At 42.5% G+C, this 14,109-nt stretch overlaps 1 long non-coding RNA gene across 1 annotated transcript; it reads left to right on the plus strand.

Moving 5' to 3' along the window:
* The first annotated feature begins 10,744 nt into the window (after positions 1 to 10,744).
* LOC138917759 (uncharacterized) lies at positions 10,745 to 11,995 on the plus strand. Its single transcript, XR_011426206.1, has 2 exons — positions 10,745 to 10,898; positions 11,580 to 11,995. It is a non-coding gene; the product is annotated as an uncharacterized lncRNA (long non-coding RNA).
* Positions 11,996 to 14,109: the final 2,114 nt, after the last annotated feature.

The following is a 14,109-nucleotide window of genomic DNA, read 5'->3' on the forward strand; positions in this document are numbered from 1 at the left end:
AACTGGACCCTCATGTTTTCTAGAATAACTGCTCTTTATGAAGCACAGGGTAAGAGTATTACTAGTCATGCTTCTCTGAGCATCCTGAAGTAGCCTGCCTCCCAAGCTGTGTTATTCCTAGGAGAATCTTCCCCCATGTTCACTTTATCATAACCCAGGGATCTTGAAATGGGGTGGAAGAAGGACGTCACTTGCACTGGTGGTCTTTTTCTTTTTTTGATTTTTTTTAAGATTGGTTCTGAGCTAACATCTGTTGCCAAGCTTCTTTTTTTTTCTTCTTCTCCCCAAAGCCCCCCAGTACATAGTTGTATATTCTAGCTGTAGGTCCTTCTAGTTCTGTTATGTGGGATGCGCCTCAACATGGCTTGATGAGTGGTGCTAGGTCCAAGCCTAGAATCCGAACTGACGGCAAAGCCCTGGGCCACCGAAGCAGAGCCCCGAACTTGACCACTTGGCCACCAGGCTAGCCCCATGGTGGTCTTCTTGAAGCCTCCTGGAAAACATGAGAGAAGCTTTTTAACTCCATGGAGACCAATGGATTAATCAGTTCAAAGATTATTATGTGTGGTTGAGAGAGGAAGTTGGGTGACAGAATGTAAGTGCCCTACTCACCACTGCTTTGTGGTGTATGCCTAGGGAGAAAAAAAAACAACCTGGGGCAGGGTTGGGGCAGGGGCAGGGGCCTATGTCTGTGGCAAGTGTGACTGCATAGGTTGTAGAGGGTCTTCCACTCTGCAAACACTAGCCTGCAGAGTGAAAGGCGCCCTACTATAATCTCCTTCAGAGATGTCCTTTCTTTGACCTGTGCTAGGACGTCCTGGTCTAAAGAAAACTGGTCACACAATGCTATTTCATGGACACATCTGCAGGAATGTTCTTCTCACTCGGCCACCAGAGCCCTGGCTATCTGCTGCCATTTTTCGCTGTTTTTCCTGGCCAATGCTAGTTCCAGCTCCAGCAATGAGACTGTGGAAGGACTAACCCAGAAAAGTGGGGTAGATGGATGAATGGGTTGAAAGTTTTGTTTCTCTTTTCCAAACACTGAGCTGGCTCTTAGCAGCTCCGCCATCTCTGGGGAGATATAAAGCATAATTAATTTACTTTCAGTGTTTGGTTTGATTGAGCTCTCTTGCTAGTGAGATAAGATAAGGAGTTTTGTCATGACAAGGGCAGGAATGGATTGCTCTTTGTCATTTGCAGGAGTGAGTTCCACTTGGAGCCTGTAGGTAGATGGTGCCACGGGATGAGAAATTTTATTGGGGATGTGGAAGAAAGCTTGAGGAGATGGGGCAGGAATGGCTAGATCCTTTTCCTTTCAAAGGACCAGAGAGGGAAAACAAGCTTCCAGAGAAATGGAGCCTTGCCTTAAATAATGAGATTTACTTGGGAGATTGGTCCCTTTCTTATTACTCTGAGCCAAAAGCTGTGCATCAGAGTCCAGAGTATCTTCAGTATCTCACACCATGCATAGCTCCTTCTGTGGGTCAGCATCAGGCCAAGAACCAGAGCAGGCATGGTGCCGTAGCTCTCAGGAACAGTCTCGATGGCCTGGTCATTAGAGAGATCGGCCAACACGAAATATTTGAGCAGAAACACTCTAGGGTGGGTGCAGCAGCTCGAAGAGTTCTTGTTAACTGTTACAAGATCCGTGTATCAAAAGATTCATCTTTTTAATTATAAGATTCATATCTTCTATATTGTTTTTAATTTTTCAATTTGTTCTTAACTTGGGACTTTAGTATGTTAAAAACTCCCACTATGATGGGAGAATTGTTTTTTTGTGGTAGTTCTATCAGTCATATACATAATACATATATATTCCCAAAATATAAATATATTCCCCAAATATGTGTATAATCCCAAATTCATTTGGCTTTTCACCATCATCACCAATTACCCATTTAGATTCCATGATTAGTGTTTTACTGTACTTGCTTTATCACATATCTATCCATTAATCCATCCTTCCAACTTTTTAAAATGAAAATTTACTAACATACAGGATAACTGAAAGACTAGTAGAAGGAACACCCTCATATCTTTCTCATCAATTGAGTCATCAGTGGACAACGTTTTGTAATATTTGTTTCTGTCTACTTTTCTCTTTGAACCCTTTGACATTTAGTTCCAGACTTCATTATATTTCATCCCTAAATACTTTAACACACATCTGTTGGGAATAAAGACATTATTCTACATAACCACACCATTATTATCACACCAAAGCAAATTGACAATAACTTTATCTCATCTAATATCATCGAATCTGCCATCAATATTCAAATTTCCCCAAATTTTCCAACCTTTTGAATTTTTAAAAATCAGAATCCAGTCAAATTAGATTTTCACATTTCATTTGCTTCTTTAGGGTCTTTTAATCTAAAACAGTTCTTGTTTTTTACAAAAACTTTATTTTGAAGTAATTATAGATTTACAGGAAATTGCAAAGATCATACAGAGAGAGGTTCCATGTACCTTTCACTCAGTTTTTCCCAATAGTTGCATCTTGCATAATGATAATACAGTGTCATAATCAGAATATTGATATTGGTACAATGTGTGTGTAGTTTTACGCTATTTTTTCATGAAAATAGCAATAAGAATAGATTCCTGTAGCCGCGATTACAATGAAGATACAGAACTGTATCATCACTGCAAAGATCTGCTGGTGTCAGTGTTTTTCCAGTTTGAGAGAACATCAAAATCTTGTCTCCTTTTATGGACTGAATGTTTGTGTCCCCCCCTGCAATGCCTATGTTGAAATCCTAACCCCCGATGTGATGGTAGTAGGAAATGGAGCCTTTGAGAGGTAGTTAGGTGATGGAGGTGGAGCCCTCATGAGTGGCACTGGTGCCCTTACAAAAAGAATTATGAGAGAACTTGCTTCCTCTCTCTGTTCTCCATCATGTGAGGACCAGCAAGTAGACTGCCTTCTACAAACCAGGAAGACAAGCGTCACCAGATGCTGGATCTGCTGACACCTTGATCTTGGACTTCCAGCTTCCAGAACTGTGAGAAGTAAATGTGTGTTGTTTAAGCCAACGAGCCTATGGTGTTGTGGTATAGCAGTCTGAACTGACGAAGATACCTCCATTTAAGCTCTTTTATCCTCTCTGTTTATGACATAATAGTCTTAAATATTTCCTCTACATACATTGAGATCCAAGTCAGACAACGCTATACTTTTTGCTTCGACCATCAAGGGTAATTTGGACAACTCAAGAGGAGATGGAAAGTCTATTGTATTTAGCCACGGTTTTGCTTTTTCCATCGTTCTTTCTTTCTTCCTGCTGTCCCAAGTTTCTTTGTTATCATTTCCTTTCTGTTTTGAGAACTTTTTTTAGCCATTATTTTAGGGTAGGTCTAAAATGGGTAGCTGATGAAAAATTCTCTTCGTTTTCCTTCATCTAAGAAAGTCTTTATTTTTCTTTCATTCCTGGAGGCTAATTTCACCTGGTACAGAATTCTGGGTTGACAGTTCTTTATTTTCAGCACTTGAAAAATGTGCTACTGCATTCTAGCTTCCATGGTTTCTGATGAGAAATCTACTGTCATTTGAATTGTTTTTCTCCTATATGTAAGGTGTCATTTCTCTTTTGCTGCCTTCAAGATGTTTTCTTTGTCTTTAATTTTCAGAAGTTTGATTAAGATGGTTCTTTGTATGGATTTCTTTGGGTTTATCCATTTTGGGGTTTCCTCAGATTTTTAAATCTATAGGTTTGTGTCTTTTTCCATATTTGAAAAAATTTAAGCCATTATTTCTTTTGTATATTTGAAAAATGTTCAGCTATAATTTCTCCAAATACTTTTTTCAGCTCCACTGTCTTTCTCCTCTATTTCTTGGACTCCAGTGACACAAATATTACAACTTTTCTTATAGTCCTACAGGTGTTTAGGTTCTGTTCACTTTTTTCAGTCTATTTTCTCTTTGTTGTTCAGTTTGGGTGATTTCTATTGTTCTATCTTCCAGTTGACTAATGCTTTCCTATGTCCCCTTCATTCTGCTGTTGAGACTTTTAAAAATTTCAGTGATCCTATTTTTTAAATTCTAAAGCTTCCATATGGTTTTTAAAATATATATATTCTGTTTCTTTGCTGCGACTTTCTACTTTTCAGTTGTTTCCGGGGTTTGTAATTGCTCATTGAAGTATTTTTATGATGGCTGCTTTAAAATCCTTGTTAATAATTCCAACATCTGTGTCATCTTGATGTTGATGTCTGTTGATTATCTTTCCTCTTTCAAGTTAAGATTTTTCTACTTCTTGGTCTGACATATGACTTCTGATTGTGTCTCACTTTTAGGAAATATGCTGAAGCATGTGGGCATTCTGACTTGTCCCAGAAGCACAATAAGTAAACCAGCTGCTCTCAAAGTAAGAACAATTACTGAAACACAAATGTTGAAATAATGAGCACAAAGGTTTGAATGGTAAATATTTATTTCTAGAGAAACAATGAAGGCAAACTCATTTCCAATTTCAGAGGAAGAGGGCCCAGTAGTAGTTAGACCACACCAACCATATTGCTGAGTTAAGATGGAAGTTCCTGCATAAGGCCATCTGTAGGAGACAAGAGGTCCTGCTGCCACCCCCATGGTGGCAGGATGTCTCCTTTCATCTATGGGCTGGTTCTTAGTTGTGGCAAAGAACAAACACAGAATCCCTGCAGATTTTATCTTCCATTCATAATCTTCAGAATCTGAAATTAGGGAGTGAGCCAAAGCTAGGTATTACATAAGCTTTAGCTGGGGATATTAAGGCCATTTCACAATTGGCTGCAAAGCGCATTTTTGACTGGCAGAAAAAATATGAAGCAATGTTTAGAGTTTTCTTTATGTGTCTAATATTGGTTTATTTCCTTGCCATATAAATCACTCTGAGCAGCACTATAGGAACGAGCCAGGAGGGCATGGAGCATGAGTATCGGTGAGGATGTGTTAGCGTAGCCTCTGAAGAAGCTGGGTGAAATCCATTCGGCCCTTCCCAGCCTGTTGCTTTCATTGTTTGTCACGATAGGCTGATCATCCTTGGCCTGCTTGGCTGGCACCAGGTTCTTCGAGGTGCCCAGAAAACCCCCAGGTAAATGTGCAGTCAGAAAGTTGAGTGCACAGCTGGCTTTGTGCCTCATGGGGCCCTTGGGGCACACTCTGCTCTGGTCTAGGAGGCATGCCTCTGGGTCAGGAACAGAAACCGCCTTACTAGAAAGCCCTCCTGTTGGCAGGGTGATTTCAGAGGCGCCTATCAGCGTCTTCCTTCTTTTGAAAACAAACAAACCCTCATCTGCTCCCCAGGGGCCTAGGTCCCTCACTTTCTCATGAGAACCCTTCATTTCTCAGTGCGAGCTGACATTTAGAACGCAGACCCGGGGGAGGAGATATTCTGTAGGACTTCCATTTATTGAGTCCTTACCACATACAAAGCACCGTCTGAGAGGTTGACATCTATGGATATTTTTCTTCTCATTTTTCAGATGAGGAAACAGTGGTTCAGAATATACGTAAGCACAAGGTGACAAAGTATGTCTTGGAACCAGGCCTTGGGATTGGGGTTCTTTGGTCTCCAAAGTCCCTGCACTGTGCTAGGGCCTCCCTGCAGCTGAGATTCATGGAAGGGAGGCCCCGCCCAGAAGAGAAGAAGGACGAGGAGCGCTGGGCTTTAGCCCTTCCTGGGAAGGAGGGAGCAGCTGGAGAGGTGGGCTGAGAAAGCTTTGGGCCTCCCAAGGTGTGCTGAGCACAGGCCCAGGAATGACGAAGGCTGGGGTCCTAGCCTCGACCTCTAGGCACAAGGCAGATGCTCTCCTTCTGCTCCGTGGGGTGACCTGTCAAGGTCTCGTCTCAGGATGGAGCCCCTTCTGGGCAAGGGGGAGCAGGTGCGTGTGGCCATGCATTAGGGCTCTCATGCCTCTGCCCAGCAGGAGAGGGTGCGGCTTGTCTGAGACAGCAGTGTGGTGTGTAAGATGTTCTTCTGTGATTCTGTTCATTTCACCGTCTAGAGTGTAAGCTTGTGAGCCTGAATAATGTTGGCACACCTAAGCTGGGCATGTCAAGGGCGGACAGCAGAGTAGAGAGGGAGGCCTCAGATGGCTCCCTGGGGGCTGTCCTGATGGGACATGGCTAAGACTTTCCACGGCCCTTTAGAGGTTCATCTTGCAGGCAAGGCGCCAATGATCAGTGTGGCTGAAATCCAGCTGGAGAAGGCAGAAAAGTGGCTTAGGTCATCCAGACTAGACTTTTTGGGATATGGCCTCAGACTCTCTCACCTTCACTGTCTGCTCCAGGGGTCTGTCCCATGTGCTTCTACAGAAATCTCAATCATAACACTTCTGACACTGTATCCCAATTGTCTCTTTACTTACAGATTGCAGGCTCCTTGAGGACACCGGCCAGTTCTGCTGGTCTCAGCATTCCCAGTGTCTTCTGTGGCACCTGAGCCTGAGGAGATTTTCCTAGTTAAGGTGGAACTCAGAGCAAAGCCTTGGCCCGATTATAAGTACGAGGAAGACTTCCTGGGCAATGGAGAGAAGTAGGCAACTGGCTAACTGTGTTTCTTGGAAAAGTCTCCTTCTGATCATCTGGGCTGTGAATGAGGACGCTGTGGGTAAACTGGAGTAGAAGGAACTGTCTCCTGCTGCCTGTCCCCTGGCTCCAGCTGGAGTGATGGGGCCTGGCTCAAAGGGAGCAGCAGCCTTGCTCTGGAACAAATCCTGTATTGCTTTTGCAAATAATTATAATCCACTAGCATGAAGGCTGTACCTTTTATTTCCATGCTACCTTGTGTTTAAAATGACAGAGTTAAAATGAAACCCCTGAAAATTTAGAAGGCAAATAAAGCAATCCTGCTAATTTAATGAAGACCAAGCTGTAAATGTAGCTTTTATGGAGTGTCAACCACTCACTGAGGAGGCTGGTAGCCAGAGGGAAAGGAGGGGAAGGGGTGTGCTATGACTCATCCCAAGAGGCTGGAGCTGTTTCCAGTTTTCTACAGCATGTAGGCCTTCTAAAGAGGAGGGGAGCTCTGCTATTAAGAAACCATCCAGAAACCTCAGCCTTGTGAATTTTCCCTTCAACTTGCCTTGTTTACCTTCTCCATGATGAGACTGGAGGAATGACACAGCTGTCAGAAAGCACTCATCCCTCTGGGTTGGTGAACGTCTCCCTCTGGTACCTCTGTGCCAGGGGGTCCGTATTGAAGACAGGCTTCTGTCCAGTGGCCTCTGTGGTATGTGGCCTATCTACAAAGCTAGTCAGAACGCAAGGCAGGGAGGGCCAGCCTCTCCTTCCGGACGTCCTTTCAGTAATCCCCTTGTCACAGCCACCTCCGAAGGCTGCTCACCCTGACAGAGGGGATGTGATGGGCAGCCTGTCAAATAGATTGTGAGTGCATTAGCAGGATTAGCAGTGAAGGCTAATATTGCAGCATTTCCAAAGTTCATTCACAGCATCTGAGACCGGGCTGCTCAGCTGCCAAATTGGGCAGGCGCAGGCTTCACAATTAATGTCACATCTGGGACTGGCCCTGAAGTGGTCAGAGGCACACAGTTCCATTGTGTTTGACTTGTGTTTATGTATTTTTATTCCACAACAGAGCTTAACTTATAACATTAGTCAAAAGATACCGTCTAAGTGTTCTTTTGCATCTTGTTGATAAACTAGCTGAAATACATTAGCAGCCCCTCCAAACCAGATGCTTTGTTCTTGGCAGTTGCTGAAGAATTGCTGATTTTATTTCTGCTTATTAAAGCAATATACCCTCATTTTGGAAAAATTGGATCAGAAAAGTATAAGGGAGAAATTTAAAATACTTAATCCTTTCACCAGATATTACCTCTAATGCCATTTTAATGTATTTTCATGCAGTCTTTCTTCTATGCATAGGTAGTAAACAAAATTGTGATTATATTGTGTATTTAGTTTTATTTCCTTTTAAAAAAAACCAAAGCCAGCCCTGATGGCCTAGTGGTTAAAGTTTGGTGTGTTCTGCTTTGGCGGCTCGGGTTGCCTACCCCGGCGTGGAACCACACCACTTGTCTTTTAGTAACTATGCTGGGGCTTTAGGGGGAGAAAAGGAAGAAAGAAGGTGGAAGATTGGCAACGGATGTTAGCTTAGGGTGAATCTTCCCCTCAAAAAAGAAAAAAATTCTAACCCCCCCAAAACCCCCAAATGTTATATCATAAACATTTGCCAATTTTCTTACACTTTTAATGATAACATCTATGAACTATTTTATGTGAATATATTTGCATTAGTTTTCTACGAATATACAACAAATTAGCACAAACTCAGCAACTTAGAACAGCACCCCTTTATGAGCTCACAGCTCTGTGGGTCAGATGTCTCGCATAGCATGGTTGGGGGCTCTGCTCAAGTCTTCTGGGCCAGCATCACAGTGTCAGCTGGGCCGAGTTCACATCTGTAGGCTTTGAGAAGAATCACTTCCAAGTTCATTTTTGTTGGCAGAATTCAGTTCCGTGAGATCGTAAGGCTGGGGTCCTCTTGTCCTTGCTGGTTGTTAGGGAAAGTCTACTCTTAGCAGCTGGAGGCCCTTATCTTCCATGACGTGTGGCCCCCTCAATGTGCAAGCTAGCATTGGTGCATTGAATCTTTATTTTTGTCTCTCTGACTGCTGCCTCTGTGATCAACTGGAGAAAACTCTCTGCTTTTGAAGGGCTTGTGTGATTAGGTCAGGCCCACCTGAATCATATCCCTAGGTGGTAGGGCTTGAATGGAAAGCAGACGACATGGGTATAGTTATTTCAGCAAAGATTGGGAAATATGGCTGGGCTTTTAGGTAGCATGCTAGCAGTGGGCTGTGATGTCAGGTTTTACTCCTAACTCCTGCAGATATCCTTGTTAAGGCTATGCCTGAAATTTCCTGATGTACATTCTTGGCCTGAGCTTTGGCTAGTGGCGCTGAGGCTCAGTGAGCTGTATGCTGCAGACAAAGGGCAGATAGACTGAGGCTTCTCTGACAAGTGGTCGTGGAAGCAGTGACTAGGGTAATGTTGGAAAATCTGTTTCCCCCCCTCAATCTTTCTGTTTGTGAGGATAATTGCTTTTGCCGTTGACTTACATTTCCATGGTCCTTTTTAGTTTGGAGAGTGATTTCACAGTTTACAGTCTCCCTTAACTTTCACATCAACCTTATGAAGTTGAAATTACTATTTCCTTTTAGGTATGGGGAGGTTAAGTATTATTATACAATAACTGCCAACACACTAAAAAGTAGATACTATTATTTTCTTTTTACAGCTGAGGAAATTGAAGCTGAGAAAGGTTAAGTGACTTGTCTAATGACACTTACCTGTAGAATTGGGACCAGAACTCAGGTCTGTGTCCTTCCCAGTCTTGTGCATTGTCCCTGACGCTATGCTACCAAGTAGACCACTAGCTTGGACCTGCCTAGAAAAGGTCAGCATGAGCATAGCTGATATATATCCTTCATTTCTGAAGGACAACTTTGCCAGGTAAAACATTCTTGGTTGGTATTTTTTTCTTTCAGGCCCTTGAACATATCATCCTACTGTCTCCTGACCTGTGAGGTTTCTGCTGAGAAATCCCCCGATAGCCTTATGGTGATTCCCTTGTATGTGAGGAATTGTTTTTTTCTCTTGCTTCTTTTGAAATTCTCTCTTTGTATTTGATTTTAAACAGTTTCATTATAATGTGTCTTGGAGAAGATCTTTTTGGATTGAAATTGTTTGGAGACCTATGAGCATCCTGAACTTGGATGTCCAGATCTTTTCCCAGTTCTGGGAAGTTCACTGCCATTATTTCTTTAAATAGGTTTGTTGCCCCTTTCTCCTTCTCTTCTCCTTCTGGGACTTCAATAATGCGTGATTGTTGCTTTTAGTAGTAGTCCATCATTCATGTAGGCTTTCTTCAATTCCTTTCATTCCTTTTTCTTTGTTTCCCCTCTTGCTAGATAATTTCGGAAGATGCGTCTTCTACCTCACGGACTCTCTTTTTCTATTCTACTCCATCCAGTCTGCTATTGATGCTCTCTATTGCATTTTTCATTTCATCAGTGTATGCTTTAGCTCGAGAATTTCTGTTTGTTATTTGTACTGATTTCTATGTCTCTGTTAAACCTCTTATTTTATTATCATTTTCCTGATTTCATTGAATTGTCTTTCTGTGTCTTATTGTAGTTCACTGAGCTTCGTTAAAATGACTATTTTGTGTTTTTTATTGGGAAAATCTCAGATCTCTAGTTCTTTGAAGTTTGTTACTAGAAAATTATTGCGTTTTTTTGGTGGTATCCTATTTCCTTGATTTTTCATATTCATTGAAGTTCTGCATTGCTGCCTTCACTTTTGAAGAAGAGTCACTCCTCCAGTCTTTACTGACTGGCTTCAGTGGAGAAATACCTTCATCTGTGTGAGGGATTCTGAGGCTTTCTTAGACCTTTTCTATTGATACTCCTGCTCCATACTTCTTGTTCCCTCTTGAGGGAGAGTTCCTAAGATTGTATGCCTTCTCTTGATCCTTCAAAGCCAGACTTGGTGCCAACAGCCTCCCATTTGCTTTCCCAGGACTGTGCTGAATGCTCAAATTTGTGTGCTTTCTCACAATTCTGGAGAGCTGGGCTGGCTTTCTCTGTGTGCTCACTAGCTGTCTGAAAGCATTGCTCTTGCTGCCATAGGGGACATGATATTCAGGGAGCTGGTCACAGGGTGGGGTGTGTGTGTGGGTGAGGTCACAGAGCATTGGGGGTGCCTGCAGACCACTTGGGAGGATCCATTGGTGAGACATTCACAGTGGTTTATTGGTGGACTTCCTGATGGAGTCTGCAACTCTGTTAGTAGGATCCATGTCCCTTTGATGCCTTCCAAGAGCTCTAGCTGCTGTTCTCCCAGCTACTTCCCTCTCCCGGGTCATGCAGTCAGTATTCTGGACAGGGTGAGAAAGAACTGAGTCTCTTTGGCAGCAACCCGCACATCTGGGAAAGCTGTGTGATCACTCACACACTCTCACTTTCCTTCATGGGAGAAATCATGGGTCAAGAAGGTCTCTCTTGGCACTGAGCTGTGCCATCTTGGGGGAGAAGTGATATGGGTAAAGTGAAACTGTTCCTTTTACCCTCTTTAATCCTTATTAATGCATCCAATCTAGGATTTTTTTTTTTTTTTTTTTGCTCCAATGATATGATGGAACTTCTCTCCTTGATTCCCAGACTTCCATAATGGCACTCTTGCCTAGGAGTGATCGTCTAAATTGGTATTCTTTGGGGGTAAAATGGTAGAAAACTCTTATTCTGCCATGTTGGTAATGTCGCTCTTCTTAACAATTATTTCTTGAGCACTTATATGTCAAGCACTGTTCTGGGCCCTGGAATTATAGCAACATAAGATAAAGTCCTTGTGGAGTTTGTCTTCAAGAATTGCATCAATTTCATTATTTGTAAAACAGGGTTAAGAAAAATATATGCCTAATTAGTTGTGAAGAGTAAATAAAATCATTCATATAATGAGCTTAGCCTACTGCCAAGCACATCATAGTTTTCAATAAATATCAGCTATTTATGTAGAGATCATACACGGTGGGAAGTGAGCCTAACTCTTGACTCTTTTGGAACTGCAGTGCTCCAACATGGGGAAGGGATGCTGGATAATCCAGAGAATGTGGAAGCATGCCTTTTCCAGATCTGAGATTGAAATATCACAGCTAGAATACGGTGGCATCATGAGGGCAATGACAGGGCCTCCCGAGGAGCGAGACCTGGAGGGCACACACCAAGTTCATCTACTCTTCCAGCATATGCTTCTCTGCTCTGATTGCCCAGAACAGCAGCCAGAGGGGAAGGATTCCACACTGCAAAGCAAGGAATCATTGAGGACCAAAATCAATGTTACACAAGTTTCATTGTGTGGAGCGCATTGCTGTTTTTACATTTTGGTTTGTCTAAATGATCCACTGTATTAGATGCCTATCTTAAGTTCCTGCACCTCAATATGCAGTATTAACTCCAATAAAAAGACATGCAACTGGCCCAAGGCCAACAGAGTTTAAGAAATGTAATATTTTATATGCCTCACATTTTTGAAAGCTGTTTTTTGTTGAGGAATGGGGTAACCACCACCGGACATTTTACTTTGCCTTGGGGATACAATTCTGAGAGTTGGAATTTCTACCATAATTTGGCTAATCTGCTCAGATTCAGCATCTGTAACTCCTTTAAGTGGCATTTAACATTATGACAGGAAATCTTTACTGTTTTTCTATCATAAAGAAACATTAGTAGACTATACTGTATTAGGTACTCAAATTGGCTTACCATCTATGATGAACTGTAGAAGTGGAGACAGATAGTGAGTGGAGCACGGTTAGTCCTGCATCCTGCAAGGGTGACAGGCCTGTAGCCTGCATGTTGAGCCCACAGATCAGGGCTCAGATCAGGGCTAGAGCTCCCTGAGATGGCAAAAATGATTTCTTTCTCTCAGGTTGGTTGTGATGCTTGAGTGAGATGATACGAGCAATAAACCTGACACAGCATAGGTATTCACCAAAACCAGTCTACTCTTCCTTTTTATCTCCTGTTATATGAATTCAGTTTTCTTCAGTATTTTTTTAAAAGCCGTTATACATTAAACAACATTAGTTTCTTATTCCTAGATGGAGGGTATGGCACATAGAAAGTGACCACTGGGAGTTTGAGGGATAAGTTGCTTGTGGTGCTTGTTGTAAAAGTGTTTCCCATCCCAGTCCCTTGTTGGCAGCAGTAGGGAGTGGGTTTGGAGATGGGTGCTGTCTCCCTGCTCTTGGTCAGCACATGCAGACAGGTCAGACTTAGCTGGTTAGGCTCTTTCCAGGTAAGGCTCGTGGGAGAGTTGTTCTCATTTTGTTATTTGAGCCATTTATTGCACATTCTTTGCCTTTCAATCCAGCTTTCAAATAGCTGGCCATATTCTGCATGCCTGGAACAGTACCAGAGTTTAGAAATTCAGGGAAGAATTAGAAACGTTCCCTAGGAAGTCAACAATTAAGTGGCAGAGAATACAAACACACATATATAAACATACACACACTCATGCATAGATATACATATGTCTCATATGTGTGTGTGTTTTGGGAAGTAGTTTTCTGGGGGAACGAGAAATACTCAACGTGAGAGATCCAAAGCTGTGAGTGTGGCGACCATATTTTATATGCCAACATTAGGATCCAAAGAACATAGCTTCATAGAAAGTTAAAGGAATGATGCTTAAAGTTAGGGTAGTTCCAGAATCAAGGCTGCCTCCTTAATAGATAGTTCTTGTCCTCAATAAGTTTCCAGTCTAGTTAGAGAGATAGTTATTTGCATATCCCTGGATAAAAGAGACTACAGCTCTCTGTGATGTGACATAGAGGCAAAAGGAGGGCCCAGAGAGAGAGATGGCTGCTCAGAGCTATGGGAGATGAGGAAGGGGAGGGAGAGAGTTTAATATCAGAGAGTAGCAAAGGCCTCTGGGAGAGTGGGAAGTGCTGGATCTGGAAGGATGCTATAAAAAGGCCTGGCTGCAATCTTGTGTAAGCAGGGAGATCAAAGAGCCTTTACTAGATTTAAGATAATAAGGCACATATCCTTGGGGAGCCAGGTGCTTCTGTGGCCAAGGACTTTGCAGCTTGCCTGGCTGGCTCTCAGCAACATGGTTGAGAACAGACATGCGGGACTGATTAGAAAACTGCTATACTTGGGAAAAAACGTAGACATCAGAGACATAGAAATGAAAACATGCAAGCGTTTGTAAATGGAATGTGCCTATCATTGTGGTTTATGTGCCCCGGAGACCTTGTGAGCAACCTGTATATATTTCTTCAGAGGTCCCTTCTCTCTCCTTTGCACAATGATGACTTTCCTTGGATGGCACCTGATGGTTATATTTTCTTTTCTGAGATGGGACCTTCTTTTCACTGGTTGTTATCAGGAAGTGAACTGTTGCTCCACTAAACTCGAGCTTCATCAGATTCTTGGGAGGAAACCTTATGTGTTTATGTAGGGGTCGAGATGGCATAGCAAAGGGATCAAGAACTCACTCTGGAGGCTTATTATTGACATTTGGAAAGTTACTTAGTATCTCTGAACCTTAGATTCTTCATCCTTAAGTGGAAATAATAATACCTATCTTGCAGA

Source organism: Equus caballus, chromosome 15 (genome assembly GCF_041296265.1).
Source record: "Equus caballus isolate H_3958 breed thoroughbred chromosome 15, TB-T2T, whole genome shotgun sequence".
NCBI lineage: Eukaryota > Metazoa > Chordata > Mammalia > Perissodactyla > Equidae > Equus > Equus caballus.